This window comes from Lycorma delicatula, chromosome 5 (assembly GCF_047948215.1).
Source record: "Lycorma delicatula isolate Av1 chromosome 5, ASM4794821v1, whole genome shotgun sequence".
Lineage (NCBI taxonomy): Eukaryota > Metazoa > Arthropoda > Insecta > Hemiptera > Fulgoridae > Lycorma > Lycorma delicatula.
The window spans coordinates 20,613,470-20,620,102 of NC_134459.1; the positions used below are offsets into that span (position 1 = coordinate 20,613,470).

A 6,633-nucleotide genomic window follows, 5' to 3' on the forward strand; every position below is an offset into this window, starting at 1 on the left:
TATTTTATTGTCGTACTTTTAAAAAAATTTATCGAAATTGGCTAGAGGCTACACTGAGCGAGCAAAATAGGGGTGGGGGCCTTTTGGTTCATCTTTCCATTTCCGAGCATGAAAATACGAACACACTTGTCATGGCACCAATATGTTCATGATCGGCAAACTTAATTTTTACATTGCAGTTAAAGGCACTTCTCACCTTGTATAACCATGGCAGCTCTACAATGACATCAGTATGAACTCGGGAGGAATTTAACCATAATAAGAAAGTTACTTTTCTTTCTTGAAGCAATATTTTTTTTTAACTTTTGACAATCCAATATCGACAGCCAAAATAAACAATCAAACCCCATAAAAATTCACTAAATGTGCTGATTAAAGCTAACTGCAATAATTATAAACTTATAAAATATTTATAATATTAAATATTTTACAGATTAAGTTGGATGATTAGTATATAAATCTGAACTCAAAAATATTTTTCTTTTTCCATGGTGACTGAAACATAATGAAGTAAAAAATTTACTTTTTTCTTTAATATGTTAACCTGCATTAGAAATACCGTGAAAATAATGACCAAGCTCCTAAGATATAAATCTGCAGAGTTTTATTAAAACCTGACCAGTAGTTTTTGCTTGTTGTGTGAACAGGGATGACCCTAGTTATCATTTTATTGCAAAAATAATTTAATAATAAAGTTTCATTACAAATGTTTTTTTTTAGGGAAATGGAATAATTAATTGCTTAAAGCAGTAAAATTAAACAATAAAAATTTTAGTAGTAGATTCTTTCATATTTAAAGGTTAACATGTTCGTAACAACCTCTGGTAGCTCAGTTGGTAGAGCGGTGGACTGTAGTGGTTATATGTATATAATTCATGTAGATATCCATAGGTCGCTGGTTCAAATCCGGCCCGGAGGATTATTTTTTGGATTTAATTTTTTTATTACTAAATAATGACATATTATATGAAAAGGATAAGAAATTTTCTTTTTTAAATAATAATGATAGTAAACATAGATTAAATAGGGTACAAAATAGAAATCATGAAAACTGCATTTTAAAGTTCTTATAATAAAGTATTTAATTTGCTGCACTAAGGTCTGCATAAATAAAAAAATGTCTATTTTTAAGATTACGTCAAAAATAATTCTTAGGAATTTTTAAAGTTTTTATTATATATGATTTTCTTTAAAATTTTGTTATAAAATGAAAAGAAATGAATTGTATAGTAAAATACGTAAAGCATTGTAATAATACGGTTTACAATATTCCGGGTGTATTATGAATTGAATATACTAACCTAAGGGTACATACATCACATACAGGCTTATCGTATTATTGACTGTATTTATATACAGACAGTTCCATGTTTTGACACTAGATAGATTGATCCAATAATATTCAGCTGATCTCAGCTTTACAATAGACTTCTGTTTCAATTTACTTCAATGTCTCAACCCTCTTTTCCTTTTTCATTGGATATAATACCTTTTTTATAAGATTATAATCCGGTTTATCTTTTGTAAAAACTTGTTCCCCACTTTTTTTTCTTAATGAATTACTTCACTACATAACCTCGAAGCTTATGCATAGGGATATGAAATGTAATTTTTGTAGCGTATAAAAAATTCCTGACTGGGATTCGAACCCGGGACTTCCGAATGATAGGCCGAGACGCTACCACTCCGCTAAGGAAGTAATTATTTATTCTTTAAGTAACTACAGATAGTATGATCCGATTACAGTTATTGAAGGCGAAAATGAGGCGATAATTTCATAACTTATGAAAAACTACCAAGCCTCCAACCCGTACCTTCTGGATTAAAGCCAGAGATGCTACCATTCTACCAAGGAGTTCGGAATATAACTTACTTAGGCGTAAGTACAACCATAAATTCGTAATCTATATACATGATAGTGTAGTTTCTTGTCAAAAATCACAAATTTGTAGATTTTTTCTAATTATAATCTATGTAATTCATAGTAATCATAAACTAAGACGCCTGCCAGCTTATATAGAGTGTCCCATGAAGAAATGGAGACTTTCAGGATATATTCTACTGTTGAAAATAATGAAAAAAGTTCATATAAACACAGCACTCTGCCCGACGTAAAGTAGTTTCGGTGGCTTTCCGTATCATCTCAGGATCATTTCGTATAAATTCAATAGCATTTCGTATTTTAATGAGTAATTCTTCTTTAGTATTGTTTTCATATGGTCCCAAGTGAAGGAATCCAGTGGCGTTAAGTCATCTGATCGTGATAGTCAATAGATTTGTCCACCACATCCAACTCAGTTTAAGAAATTAGCATTCAATTGATTTCTAGCTATTAAAAAAAAATATTGCGTTGCACCATCATGCTGGAAAATCATTTTTAATCTACTTTGTAAAGGTATATCCTCCAAAAGAGCTGGAAAATTATTTTTCAAGAATTGAACGTATGAATCTCCTGTAAGTTTTTTTGAAAACAATTGGTCTCAGAATTTTGTCATAAATAATGCTACACCAACCATTAATGTGAAATCTATGTTGGAAACTAGTTTCTACAGTAGCATGTAAATTGTCTTCGCCCCATAAATGACAATTTCAGAATTGATGACGCCGTTTCTTGTAAAAGTATCTTCATCAATAAATAAAAGTGGATATACTTTATCAGCGTGGTCTAGAAGCCAATGACACAAGTTTAACCCCTGGGGGAATCGGGGAATCTGTTGGCCGCAAACTTTAAACCTTCTATAGATGGAAAGGATAAAGATTTTTTTTCCGTAGGATACATCACACTCTGTTTTTGACAAACCAGTGCGACATGAATTTCGTTTTGTACTAGTGCCTCTCTTTTTCTGTTTAGCCTCCGGAAACACCTTAAGGTATTACGTCAGAGGTTGAATGAGGATGATATGTGTGAATGTAAATGAAGTGTAGTTTTTTACAACCTCAGGTCAACGATTCCTAACCCACCGGGTTGGTCTAGTGGTTAACGCGTCTTCCCAAATCAGCTGATTTGGAAGTCGAGAGTTACAGCGTTCAAGTCCTAGTAAAACCAGTTATTTTTACACGGATTTGAATACTAGATCGTGGATACCGGTGTTCTTTGGTGGTTGGGTTTCAATTAACCACACATCTCAGCTATGGTCGAACTGAGAATGTACAAGACTATACTTCATTTACACTCATACTTATCATCCTCATTCATCCTCTGAAGTATTATCTAAACGGTAGTTACCGGTGGCTAAAAGAAAAGAAAAAGTCAACCATTCCTGAGATGTGTGGTTAATTGAAACCCAACCACCTACAAAGAACCCCGGTATCCACGATCTAGTATACTGTACTAGTACCTGGGCTACGCTGTATATGATGAATAATGTTCATCATTAACACGGTGATTTATTTGGCTCTCAACTGAAAACGAACACGTTGGAAATGAACCTTTCGTTCGTAAATGCTCATACACCGAAGAAAAAGGATTGTATTAGGAATCAGTCTTCCAGGAAATTACTCCTGATATTCACGTTGTACAGCTTCAGAATTTCCGTTAATAAATCTATAAACAAAAATTATATCGGCATATTCGTCGTTAGAATATTGAAACGGCGATATGATATATGAATATTTTACACTACGATATGATAATACTACACTTCTTTTAACTGTGTGATAATTTATAACTGTAGATTCAGAAGTACACAGTTTTCATTGTGGACCAGCTGTTAGTATTGCCAACCTAGAGAATTTTGTTTTTTTAATATTTCCAAAGTAACATACGTTTCAATTTAGTTTTTTACGTAATCATTTTGTATTACCTGTGTAAATTACTGAATATACATAGCTAAAATATTGTTTTATAAATTTTGTATTTCCTTTAAAATTGTTTTCAGTAATTAGCGTTTTTAAAATGAATGTTTATGAGGTACAGAAAGAATAATTTCTGTCTATTTTTCATCTGTTTTGCTTCAATTTCTCACAATTAAATTCTCTACAAGTTTTGATATTAAATTTTTCTCATTTAATAATAATTTAATAAAGTTATTGGGCTACAAACCTAAAAAAAAACTTGTTTTACACCGAATTTTGTGTTTACGTCGGATTCCTTAATAACTACTAGAATTACATTTCTGAAATCTGTTTATCCTATTTTCTAGCTCAAATTATGTAAGAAACCTCAATTTTACTTCTTAATTTGAGTTCCAAAAATTACAGTAGGGTTTCTTTTATTAGAAAAGCAAAATCCGGGTTAAATCTTTCAGGTTTAACTCGAAAATAAAGCATTTCCAGACCTATGTTTATATGTACTTGTTTCATTATTTTCACCAAGTGAACACGTCCTGAATAAAAGTTTCTCCCTTTCTTCGTGGGACACCCTCTGTACATAGCCTGTTTAAAATTTAGCAATGGTTGTGCTAAACTTTACTGATAATAATAAAATGCTAAAAATCTAACTTTCCTATTGTGATAAAAGTTGAAAATTAATTTTATCATTATAATTTTTCTTTTTTTTTGCTAATTTATATATTTATTTTCTTTCTTTATTAATGAAAAATAATTAAAGAAATATTTTAAACTAATTTGTTACACCAACAAAAAGTTATAAATATTCTATTATAAATTCAATCCTGTGTTAAGATAGCATGTCTTAAAGCATTACAAAATATAGTTAAAAACACCTTCAAATGACATTTTGTCATCTCATTATTTCAAAAAGAAAAGTTACTTCATAAAGCATTTTCTCTCTTATCTATAAAAAGTGGTTGTAAAATGTTCTCACACTATTAACAACCAATAAATAAATAAAAAATTCAAAATCTCTAAATTGAAATGTTAAATACTTAGATAAATTTATAGACCTTAAATTTATAGGGATAGACATTTGTACCCCATTGTAAGAGTTGAAAAGACATTATATTTGATGATCAAATTTAAACGATAAAACCATGGGAAAAGAGGACCTTAGTTGTCTATTTTCAATCGCCCTCTTGCCACCTAAAGTGAATTTTTGAAAAATTGAAACCCGTGTTAATTTGTTTCTAACTAACAGTTTAATTTAAACACCAGTTTTCAGGGATGTAACACTTTCGGTTTCTGAGATATAGAATTTTATAAAAATATAGTCCCTCTTTGTTAATCTTACAGTTATGTCAACGCCAGCATATGCAACTCACTCTGGAAACGGGAGTGCATTGCACCCTCCAAACACTAAGGCCCGTAAAGGCACATTCCTGCAGGGTGGAAGGCTCTAGCATCGAAAGGACTTCAAGGAATGGACGCCGAGAGAACACACGCGGTTAATTTCCCAAGGTCAGCCTCGGTCTAAAGGAAAGGAACACAGCAAATAATTTCGTCCATAAATAAAACAAAATAAAATAAATCACCATTAAATAAATAATTACCTACCCGATAAAAGAAAGATACAGCAGCAGGGGTCTTTTGTCCAGGTACTGCGATTAGTATGGGGATACATAAATCTCCCGCTATCCTTGCGATCCGTTCCGTTCCCCCTTTGTAACGCCAAAAAGAGGATTTTTGAAAAATGGTGAAACTCCTACTAATTTGTTTTCAATGAACATTCTACATACAAATTTTCAAGATTTTAATACATTCGGTTCCTGAGATATAAAATTTTTATTAAAAAAAATTCCCCCCCTTCAGCCCAAATTTTCCCAGTTTTCAAAAATTCTTCCTTAGTGGGTAAAAATAATGTAACTTCAAAAACTCACCTATCTGGGTTAAGTGGTTTGAACGTGTATTGATGAGTCAATCAGTTAATGAGAGCACTTTTTTTTTAGTGGTTAAATTAATACTACACTTGATTTTTAATTTCAAATGTGTGTAAAATAAAATATTTTAATTTATTATTATTTTAAAATAAAATGTTTATATTGTTTAAAATGTAACAAAAAATATCCTCTGGGCCGGATTTGAACCAGCGACCTATGGATTTCTCTTATATTACACTACAGTCCACCGCTCTACCAACTGAGCTACCAGAGGTTGTTAATGTTTCGTTACCTTTAATGCTATAAGTAGTTTGGTATTAGGTGATAGTAATACTTATTTCGTTTGTTAATAATATATTATTATGGATATTAACTAAAAGTATTATATTTTTATTTCAAGTTTCTCTTTCTTACTGTCCTACTTAGAGTTGTAACAAACAATTTTTTTAATAAAGTATGAAAATTATATATACTAAGAAATTGTCAAAAATTTTATTTTTCTAAAAAAAGAAAATGTTTTATTTTAATTACATCATTTTTATCAGTAATAGATAAAACAATTCAGTAATAATTTTAAGGTCATGAACTTTAATACTAAATAACATTGATAATAATTTAATAATAGATCACTTATAGTGTTTTATTTTTATACTCAAAGTACTGTTTGTTAATAATATAATGGAGGGTCACTTAATTCAACTAAATGTCAAGGTTGTATTCAGCAGGTGGTATGGAAGTAATTTTCCCCTACCATATAAAATAAATTATTATATATTAATATAAAAATACATTAGATTAAAATCAGTTCAAAACTTTATTCATGTTAGCTGTAATAATATCATGCTAATGTGTTATTTTAAAACAATATATTTTATTCTTATTTTCTGAAAGTGTCGATTTCTAATACTGATTTCTATGT

At 30.4% G+C, this 6,633-nt stretch overlaps 1 non-coding gene across 1 annotated transcript; it reads right to left on the reverse strand.

Moving 5' to 3' along the window:
* Positions 1 to 5,900: 5,900 nt before the first annotated feature.
* On the reverse strand, positions 5,901 to 5,988 carry TRNAY-GUA (transfer RNA tyrosine (anticodon GUA)). Its single transcript is given in 2 exon segments — positions 5,901 to 5,936; positions 5,952 to 5,988. It is a non-coding gene; the product is annotated as a tRNA-Tyr (tRNA).
* Between the last annotated feature and the right edge of the window lie 645 nt (positions 5,989 to 6,633).